Here is a 12,133-nt window from a genome sequence, read left to right as displayed (position 1 = left end):
TTTTTTTTAACTTTGGGGGAGATCGATATCACAGCCATTCCTTGTAACCTGGTTTGCCTTGCAAACTTTAAGATAGACAGTACTGCACGGAGTAAGCGTTGTTTATAACTTCATTGTAAGGTCATACAGTTCATGATAGTTAAGCACATTGTTTTAGATAGGCTATGAGCGAATTATTTATTGGGTGTGTAAATGAAAATATATTTGGATTAATATTCCAAATGAATTCAGAAGTGACTTGCGGTATTTGTGGAGCGTACATTTCCTAACTCAGGGACAGAATGCGAGAGGCTCCAGCATATACAGGGTGCATTCAGCAGCCTGAAGAGGAGATGGCCCAAATATTCGAACAGCGTAGATGTAGGAGAACGTCTGATCAACATTGTATTTTAATCCACGAGTGAAGTCAGTGAAAATGGAGAAAGGAACTTTGTTATAAGTGTTTCCCTTACGTCAAAAAGTGAATACTAGTATGGTGACTATTGAATAGGAAGACGTTGCTCATATTAGTGTATGTGGTGTTGCTGTGTGTAATTGTCAACGGGATGAAGTTGTCTGGCGATGGAATAGATATTGCATCCTTCGAAGAAGGTGGACTAAGCAACTATATATACTGGAGCCTCTCAAAACTAGTCCCGAGGATGGAAATAGTTTGTTCCCGAAACGCCGCTACTATTTCTGAACTTCATTTGGTTACAGAATAGATATGTAACATCAAAGCAGATATTCGGTTCTGATAAGTTTATAGAATAGGGAAATGATATATTATTTTATAAGGCGCACATATTCAGATTACACTTTATTAGTATTGATTGGTTGCTCGTCTAACGAAAGCAGTAGTGCGCAAGGTTAATCAAGTAAGAGGGATGACTGTGCTGTCGGTTTGCGCGTGGAGGGTGGGTAACTCTGCCTGGGCCAGTTCCAAGCCTGGCTGCAGTTAGTGAAAATAAATTAAATGAAAATAAAATCTGACCAAAGCAAATACCAAAATTGAAATAATATGTTTTACAGTTTCGAGAATATATTATTGGCTTTATCAATGTGTGTTGAATGCAATAATATATTGCCGACAGTATTATATATTATAATGATATGGTATTTACTTCTACAATTTATGTATATTTAGCAGCAAATCAGTTATTTTCACTTACGAAAAGAGGAGGACCCACGGGACAGTAATAGTGAGCATTATGTATATAAACGTCAACTCTGGGCGCGTCTAACCTATCTATGTTGTTCTAAATGTGTGAATCAATTCTGAATTCAATACACTACATGTAAAAGTGTTCTTCCTACGTCAATGTATCCACTAATTTTTATTCGATTTCCATATTAAGGTATGTTACTTTACGTGTAATTTTATGGTCCCATCTTGTGGGGCACGTCCATTTCATTGTTATTGGCAAATTAAAAAATTGTTGCCCCTTTCCAGATCAACCAAATTTCACTGTGAATAATCAGAAAACGACATTAAACGAATCTTTCGTTTCCTCTTCCAGACAGTTGTTTCGTTACCATTAATGACTGTATTAACACTGATTGCTGTGCAATATTAACTTGTATATCGGATAGCATTCTTGATGATAGAATCTAATATTGAATTCGATCTTTGATTTTGTAATCCCATACATTTTCAGAAGTAACAATTGTCCAAGCTAGAGATTCAAATATACGAGAAAATGACCCTTATTTACAATACATGATCATATATCTGAGCATAATCTGTCAAAAATAGAATAGAAAATAATTTGTTATATGTAGCCGCGAGTTATTGGCATTAAATTTTAGTCCAGAATTGCCTGGTTTGCCATAAAATGTAGTTATTCATATACTTTAGAGTAGATTTAGCGATTTAACCGATTGGGGTTTAAACTGAAGGGGCACATACTGCAGTTAGCTAAATTTTTTATTATAACAAACATATAATCTTCGTTTTTGAATAATGCAACCTCTTTCCCTAATTGAAGGTATTTTGTCTCCATATTTTAAAAAATCAATTACAGTTTTGAATATGCGCTAACTTTTACACATTTGGCATTGATTTCACTAAACTATGATTGGAAACTTATATACATAACGCTCTATATTCTGTCCCTCTTGTCTTTTTTTTTAACTTTGGGGGAGATCGATATCACAGCCATTCCTTGTAACCTGGTTTGCCTTGCAAACTTTAAGGTAGACAGTACTGCACGGACTAAGCGTTGTTTATAACTTCATTGTAAGGTCATACAGTTCATGATAGTTAAGCACATTGTTTTACATAGGCTATGAGCGAATTATTTATTGGGTGTGTAAATGAAAATATATTTGGATTAATATTCCAAATGAATTCAGAAGTGACTTGCGGTATTTGTGGAGCGTACATTTCCTAACTCAGGGACAGAATGCGAGAGGCTCCAGCATATACAGGGTGCATTCAGCAGCCTGAAAAGAAGATGGCCCAAATATTCGAACAGCGTAGATGTAGGACAACGTCTGATCAACATTGTATTTTAATCCACGAGTGAAGTTAGTGAAAATGGAGAAAGGAACTTTGTTATAAGTGTTTCCCTTACGTCAAAAAGTGAATACTAGTGTGGTGACTATTGAATAGGAAGACGTTGCTCATATTAGTGTATGTGGTGTTGCTGTGTGTAATTGTCAACGGGATGAAGTTGCCTGGCGATGGAATAGATATTGCATCCTTCGAAGAAGGTGGACTAAGCAACTATATATACTGGAGCCTCTCAAAACTAGTCCCGAGGATGGAAATAGTTTGTTCCCGAAACGCCGCTAGTATTTCTGAACTTCATTTGGTTACAGAATAGATATGTAGCATCAAAGCAGATATTCGGTTCTGATAAGTTTATAGAATAGGGAAATGATATATTATTTTATAAGGCGCACATATTCAGATTACACTTTATTAGTATTGATTGGTTGCTCGTCTAACGAAAGCAGTAGTGCGCAAGGTTAATCAAGTAAAAGGGATGACTGTGCTGTCGGTTTCCGCGTGGAGGGTGGGTAACTCTGCCGGGGCCAGTTCCAAGCCTGGCTGCAGTTAGTGAAAATAAACTAAATGAAAATAAAATCTGACCAAAGCAAATACCAAAATTGAAATAATATGTTTTACAGTTTCGAGAATATATTATTGGCTTTATCAATGTGTGTTGAATGCAATAATATATTGCCGACAGTATTATATATTATAATGATATGGTATTTACTTTTAGAATTTATGTATATTTAGCAGCAAATCAGTTATTTTCACTTACGAAAAGAGGAGGACCCACGGGACAGTGATAGTGAGCATTATGTATATAAACGTCAACTCTGGGCGCGTCTAACCTATCTATGTTGTTCTAAATGTATGAATCAATTCTGAATTCAATACACTACATGTAAAAGTGTTCTTCCTACGTCAATGTATCCACTAATTTTTATTCGATTTCCATATTAAGGTATGTTACTTTACGTGTAATTTTATGGTCCCATCTTGTGGGGCACGTCCATTTCATTGTTATTGGCAAATTAAAAAATTGTTGCCCCTTTCCAGATCAACCAAATTTCACTGTGAATAATCAGAAAACGACATTAAACGAATCTTTCGTTTCCTCTTCCAGACAGTTGTTTCGTTACCATTAATGACTGTATTAACACTGATTGCTGTGCAATATTAACTTGTATATCGGATAGCATTCTTGATGATAGAATCTAATATTGAATTCGATCTTTGATTTTGTAATCCCATACATTTTTAGAAGTAACAATCGTCCAAGCTAGAGATTCAAATATACGAGAAAATGACCCTTATTTACAATACATGATCATATATCTGAGCATAATCTGTCAAAAATAGAATAGAAAATAATTTGTTATATGTAGCCGCGAGTTATTGGCATTAAATTTTAGTCCAGAATTGCCTGGTTTGCCATAAAATGTAGTTATTCATATACTTTAGAGTAGATTTAGCGATTTAACCGATTGGGGTTTAAACTGAAGGAACACATACTGCAGTTAGCTAAATTTTTTATTATAACAAACATATAATCTTCGTTTTTGAATAATGCAACCTCTTTCCCTAATTGAAGGTATTTTGTCTCCATATTTTAAAAAATCAATTACAGTTTTGAATATGCGCTAACTTTTACACATTTGGCATTGATTTCACTAAACTATGATTGGAAACTTATATACATAACGGTCTATATTCTGTCCCTCTTGTCTTTGTTTTTTTTTTTAACTTTGGGGGAGATCGATATCACAGGCATTCCTTGTAACCTGGTTTGCCTTGCAAACTTTAAGGTAGACAGTACTGCACGGACTAAGCGTTGTTTATAACTTCATTGTAAGGTCATACAGTTCATGATAGTTAAGCACATTGTTTTAGATAGGCTATGAGCGAATTATTTATTGGGTGTGTAAATGAAAATATATTTGGATTAATATTCCAAATGAATTCAGAAGTGACTTGCGGTATTTGTGGAGCGTACATTTCCTAACTCAGGGACAGAATGCGACAGGCTCCAGCATATACAGGGTGCATTCAGCAGCCTGAAGAGGAGATGGCCCAAATATTCGAACAGCGTAGATGTAGGAGAACGTCTGATCAACATTGTATTTTAATCCACGAGTGAAGTCAGTGAAAAATGAGAAAGGAACTTTGTTATAAGTGTTTCTTTTACGTCAAAAAGTGAATACTAGTGTGGTGACTATTGAATAGGAAGACGTTGCTCATATTAGTGTATGTGGTGTTGCTGTGTGTAATTGTCAACGGGATGAAGTTGCCTGGCGATGGAATAGATATTGCATCCTTCGAAGAAGATCGACTAAGCAACTATATATACTGGAGCCTCTCAAAACTAGTCCCGAGCATGGAAATAGTTTGTTCCCGAAACGCCGCTACTATTTCTGAACTTCATTTGGTTACAGAATAGATATGTAGCATCAAAGCAGATATTCGATTCTGATAAGTTTATAGAATAGGGAAATGATATATTATTTTATAAGGCGCATATATTCAGATTACACTTTATTAGTATTCACTCGTTCCTCGTCTAACGAAAGCAGTAGTGCGCAAGGTTAATCAAGTAAGAGGGATGACTGTTCTGTCGATTTCCGCGTGGAGGGTGGGTAAGTCTGCCGGGGCCAGTTCCAAGCCTGGCTGCAGTTAGTGAAAATAAATTAAATGAAAATAAAATCTGACCAAAGCAAATACCAAAATTGAAATAATAGGTTTTACAGTTTCGAGAATATATTATTGGCTTTATCAATGTGTGTTGAATGCAATAATATATTGCCGACAGTATTATATATTATAATGATATGGTATTTACTTCTACAATTTATGTATATTTAGCAGCAAATCAGTTATTTCCACTTACGAAAAGAGGAGGACCCACGGGACAGTAATAGTGAGAATTATGTATATAAACGTCAACTCTGGGCGCGTCTAACCTATCTATGTTGTTCTAAATGTGTGAATCAATTCTGAATTCAATACACTACATGTAAAAGTGTTCTTCCTTTGTCAATGTATCCACTAATTTTTATTCGATTTCCATATTAAGGTATGTTACTTTACGTGTAATTTTATGGTCCCATCTTGTGGGGCACGTCCATTTCATTGTTATTGGCAAATTAAAAAATTGTTGCCCCTTTCCAGATCAACGAAATTTCACTGTGAATAATCAGAAAACGACATTAAACGAATCTTTCGTTTCCTCTTCCAGAAAGTTGTTTCGTTACCATTAATGACTGTATTAACACTGATTGCTGTGCAATATTAACTTGTATATCGGATAGCATTCTTGATGATAGAATCTAATATTGAATTCGATCTTTGATTTTGTAATCCCATACATTTTCAGAAGTAACAATTGTCCAAGCTAGAGATTCAAATATACGAGAAAATGACCCTTATTTACAATACATGATCATATATCTGAGCATAATCTGTCAAAAATAGAATAGAAAATAATTTGTTATATGTAGCCGCGAGTTATTGGCATTAAATTTTAGTCCAGAATTGCCTGGTTTGCCATAAAATGTAGTTATTCATATACTTTAGAGTAGATTTAGCGATTTAACCGATTGGGGTTTCAACTGAAAGGGCACATACTCCAGTTAGCTAAATTTTTTATTATAACAAACATATAATCTTCGTTTTTGAATAATGCAACCTCTTTCCCTAATTAAAAATATTTTGTCTCCATATTTTAAAAAATCAATTACAGTTTTGAATATGCGCTAACTTTTACACATTTGGCATTGATTTCACTAAACTATGATTGGAAACTTATATACATAACGCTCTATATTCTGTCTCTCTTGTCTTTTTTTTTTTTAACTTTGGAGGAGATCGATATCACAGCCATTCCTTGTAACCTGGTTTGCCTTGCAAACTTTAAGGTAGACAGTACTGCACGGACTAAGCGTTGTTTATAACTTCATTGTAAGGTCATACAGTTCATGATAGTTAAGCACATTGTTTTACATAGGCTATGAGCGAATTATTTATTGGGTGTGTAAATGAAAATATATTTGGATTAATATTCCAAATGAATTCAGAAGTGACTTGCGGTATTTGTGGAGCGTACATTTCCTAACTCAGGGACAGAATGCGAGAGGCTCCAGCATATACAGGGTGCATTCAGCAGCCTGAAGAGGAGATGGCCCAAATATTCGAACAGCGTAGATGTAGGACAACGTCTGATCAACATTGTATTTTAATCCACGAGTGAAGTTAGTGAAAATGGAGAAAGGAACTTTGTTATAAGTGTTTCCCTTACGTCAAGAAGTGAATACTAGCGTGGTGACTATTGAATAGGAAGACGTTGCTCATATTAGTGTATGTAGTGTTGCTGTGTGTAATTGTCAACGGGATGAAGTTGCCTGGCGATGGAATAGGTATTGCATCCTTCGAAGAAGATCGACTAAGCAACTATATATACTGGAGCCTCTCAAAACTAGTCCCGAGGATGGAAATAGTTTGTTCCCGAAACGCCGCTAGTATTTCTGAACTTCATTTGGTTACAGAATAGATATGTAGCATCAAAGTAGATATTCGGTTCTGATAAGTTTATAGAATAGGGAAATGATATATTATTTTATAAGGCGCATATATTCAGATTACACTTTATTAGTATTGATTGGTTGCTCGTCTAACGAAAGCAGTAGTGCGCAAGGTTAATCAAGTAAGACGGATGACTGTGCTGTCGGTTTCCGCGTGGAGGGTGGGTAACTCTTCCGGGGCCAGTTCCAAGCCTGGCTGCAGTTAGTGAAAATAAATTAAATGAAAATAAAATCTGACCAAAGCAAATACCAAAATTGAAATAATATGTTTTACAGTTTCGAGAATATATTATTGGCTTTATCAATGTGTGTTGAATGCACTAATATATTGCCGACAGTATTATATATTATAATGATATGGTATTTACTTCTAGAATTTATGTATATTTAGCAGCAAATCAGTTATTTTCACTTACGAAAAGAGGAGGACCCACGGGACAGTAATAGTGAAAATTATGTATATAAACGTCAACTCCGGGCGCGTCTAACCTATCTATGTTGTTCTAAATGTGTGAATCAATTCTGAATTCAATACACTACATGTAAAAGTGTTCTTCCTACGTCAATGTATCCACTAATTTTTATTCGATTTCCATATTAAGGTATGTTACTTTACGTGTAATTTTATGGTCCCATCTTGTGGGGCACGTCCATTTCATTGTTATTGGCAAATTAAAAAATTGTTGCCCCTTTCCAGATCAACCAAATTTCACTGTGAATAATCACAAAACGACATTAAACGAATCTTTCGTTTCCTCTTCCAGACAGTTGTTTCGTTACCATTAATGACTGTATTAACACTGATTGCTGTGCAATATTAACTTGTATATCGGATAGCATTCTTGATGATAGAATCTAATATTGAATTCGATCTTTGATTTTGTAATCCCATACATTTTCAGAAGTAACAATCGTCCAAGCTAGAGATTCAAATATACGAGAAAATGACCCTTATTTACAATACATGATCATATATCTGAGCATAATCTGTCAAAAATAGAATAGAAAATAATTTGTTATATGTAGCCGCGAGTTATTGGCATTAAATTTTAGTCCAGAATTGCCTGGTTTGCCATAAAATGTAGTTATTCATATACTTTAGAGTAGATTTAGCGATTTAACCGATTGGGGTTTCAACTGAAGGGGCACATACTCCAGTTAGCTAAATTTTTTATTATAACAAACATATAATCTTCGTTTTTGAATAATGCAACCTCTTTCCCTAATTAAAAATATTTTGTCTCCATATTTTAAAAAATCAATTACAGTTTTGAATATGCGCTAACTTTTACACATTTGGCATTGATTTCACTAAACTATGATTGGAAACTTATATACATAACGCTCTATATTCTGTCTCTCTTGTCTTTTTTTTTTTTTAACTTTGGAGGAGATCGATATCACAGCCATTCCTTGTAACCTGGTTTGCCTTGCAAACTTTAAGGTAGACAGTACTGCACGGACTAAGCGTTGTTTATAACTTCATTGTAAGGTCATACAGTTCATGATAGTTAAGCACATTGTTTTAGATAGGCTATGAGCGAATTATTTATTGGGTGTGTAAATGAAAATATATTTGGATTAATATTCCAAATGAATTCAGAAGTGACTTGCGGTATTTGTGGAGCGTACATTTCCTAACTCAGGGACAGAATGCGAGAGGCTCCATTATATACAAGGTGCATTCAGCAGCCTGAAGAGGAGATGGCCCAAATATTCGAACAGCGTAGACGAATATTCTACGGGGTGTAGGACAACGTCTGATCAACATTGTATTTTAATCCACGAGTGAAGTTAGTGAAAATGGAGAAAGGAACTTTGTTATAAGTGTTTCCCTTACGTCAAAAAGTGAATACTAGTGTGGTGACTATTGAATAGGAAGACGTTGCTCATATTAGTGTATGTGGTGTTGCTGTGTGTAATTGTCAACGGGATGAAGTTGCCTGGCGATGGAATAGATATTGCATCCTTCGAAGAAGGTGGACTAAGCAACTATATATACTGGAGCCTCTCAAAACTAGTCCCGAGGATGGAAATAGTTTGTTCCCGAAACGCCGCTAGTATTTCTGAACTTCATTTGGTTACAGAATAGATATGTAGCATCAAAGCAGATATTCGGTTCTGATAAGTTTATAGAATAGGGAAATGATATTTTATAAGGCGCACATATTCAGATTACACTTTATTAGTATTGATTGGTTGCTCGTCTAACGAAAGCAGTAGTGCGCAAGGTTAATCAAGTAAAAGGGATGACTGTGCTGTCGGTTTCCGCGTGGAGGGTGGGTAACTCTGCCGGGGCCAGTTCCAAGCCTAACTGCAGTTAGTGAAAATAAATTAAATGAAAATAAAATCTGACCAAAGCAAATACCAAAATTGAAATAATATGTTTTACAGTTTCGAGAATATATTATTGGCTTTATCAATGTGTGTTGAATGCAATAATATATTGCCGACAGTATTATATATTATAATGATATGGTATTTACTTCTAGAATTTATGTATATTTAGCAGCAAATCAGTTATTTTCACTTACGAAAAGAGGAGAACCCACGGGACAGTAATAGTGAAAATTATGTATATAAACGTCAACTCCGGGCGCGTCTAACCTATCTATGTTGTTCTAAATGTGTGAATCAATTCTGAATTCAATACACTACATGTAAAAGTGTTCTTCCTACGTCAATGTATCCACTAATTTTTATTCGATTTCCATATTAAGGTATGTTACTTTACGTGTAATTTTATGGTCCCATCTTGTGGGGCACGTCCATTTCATTGTTATTGGCAAATTAAAAAATTGTTGCCCCTTTCCAGATCAACGAAATTTCACTGTGAATAATCAGAAAACGACATTAAACGAATCTTTCGTTTCCTCTTCCAGACAGTTGTTTCGTTACCATTAATGACTGTATTAACACTGATTGCTGTGCAATATTAACTTGTATATCGGATAGCATTCTTGATGATAGAATCTAATATTGAATTCGATCTTTGATTTTGTAATCCCATACATTTTCAGAAGTAACAATTGTCCAAGCTAGAGATTCAAATATACGAGAAAATGACCCTTATTTACAATACATGATCATATATCTGAGCATAATCTGTCAAAAATAGAATAGAAAATAATTTGTTATATGTAGCCGCGAGTTATTGGCATTAAATTTTAGTCCAGAATTGCCTGGTTTGCCATAAAATGTAGTTATTCATATACTTTAGAGTAGATTTAGCGATTTAACCGATTGGGGTTTCAACTGAAGGGGCACATACTCCAGTTAGCTAAATTTTTTATTATAACAAACATATAATCTTCGTTTTTGAATAATGCAACCTCTTTCCCTAATTAAAAATATTTTGTCTCCATATTTTAAAAAATCAATTACAGTTTTGAATATGCGCTAACTTTTACACATTTGGCATTGATTTCACTAAACTATGATTGGAAACTTATATACATAACGCTCTATATTCTGTCTCTCTTGTCTTTTTTTTTTTTTAACTTTGGAGGAGATCGATATCACAGCCATTCCTTGTAACCTGGTTTGCCTTGCAAACTTTAAGGTAGACAGTACTGCACGGACTAAGCGTTGTTTATAACTTCATTGTAAGGTCATACAGTTCATGATAGTTAAGCACATTGTTTTAGATAGGCTATGAGCGAATTATTTATTGGGTGTGTAAATGAAAATATATTTGGATTAATATTCCAAATGAATTCAGAAGTGACTTGCGGTATTTGTGGAGCGTACATTTCCTAACTCAGGGACAGAATGCGAGAGGCTCCAGCATATACAGGGTGCATTCAGCAGCCTGAAGAGGAGATGGCCCAAATATTCGAACAGCGTAGGCGAATATTCTACGGGGTGTAGGACAACGTCTGATCAACATTGTATTTTAATCCACGAGTGAAGTTAGTGAAAATGGAGAAAGGAACTTTGTTATAAGTGTTTCCCTTACGTCAAAAAGCGAATACTAGTGTGGTGACTATTGAATAGGAAGACGTTGCTCATATTAGTGTATGTGGTGTTGCTGTGTGTAATTGTCAACGGGATGAAGTTGCCTGGCGATGGAATAGATATTGCATCCTTCGAAGAAGGTGGACTAAGCAACTATATATACTGGAGCCTCTCAAAACTAGTCCCGAGGATGGAAATAGTTTGTTCCCGAAACGCCGCTAGTATTTCTGAACTTCATTTGGTTACAGAATAGATATGTAGCATCAAAGCAGATATTCGGTTCTGATAAGTTTATAGAATAGGGAAATGATATATTATTTTATAAGGCGCACATATTCAGATTACACTTTATTAGTATTGATTGGTTGCTCGTCTAACGAAAGCAGTAGTGCGCAAGGTTAATCAAGTAAAAGGGATGACTGTGCTGTCGGTTTCCGCGTGGAGGGTGGGTAACTCTGCCGGGGCCAGTTCCAAGCCTGGCTGCAGTTAGTGAAAATAAATTAAATGAAAATAAAATCTGACCAAAGCAAATACCAAAATTGAAATAATATGTTTTACAGTTTCGAGAATATATTATTGGCTTTATCAATGTGTGTTGAATGCAATAATATATTGCCGACAGTATTATATATTATAATGATATGGTATTTACTTCTAGAATTTATGTATATTTAGCAGCAAATCAGTTATTTTCACTTACGAAAAGAGGAGGACCCACGGGACAGTAATAGTGAAAATTATGTATATAAACGTCAACTCCGGGCGCGTCTAACCTATCTATGTTGTTCTAAATGTGTGAATCAATTCTGAATTCAATACACTACATGTAAAAGTGTTCTTCCTACGTCAATGTATCCACTAATTTTTATTCGATTTCCATATTAAGGTATGTTACTTTACGTGTAATTTTATGGTCCCATCTTGTGGGGCACGTCCATTTCATTGTTATTGGCAAATTAAAAAATTGTTGCCCCTTTCCAGATCAACGAAATTTCACTGTGAATAATCAGAAAACGACATTAAACGAATCTTTCGTTTCCTCTTCCAGACAGTTGTTTCGTTACCATTAATGACTGTATTAACACTGATTGCTGTGCAATATTAACTTGTATATCGGATAGCA

The sequence above is a fragment of the Thermobia domestica genome, unplaced genomic scaffold, assembly GCF_964235325.1.
Source record: "Thermobia domestica unplaced genomic scaffold, izTheDome1.hap1.1 HAP1_SCAFFOLD_325, whole genome shotgun sequence".
NCBI lineage: Eukaryota > Metazoa > Arthropoda > Insecta > Zygentoma > Lepismatidae > Thermobia > Thermobia domestica.
This window is presented reverse-complemented; position numbering follows the sequence as displayed.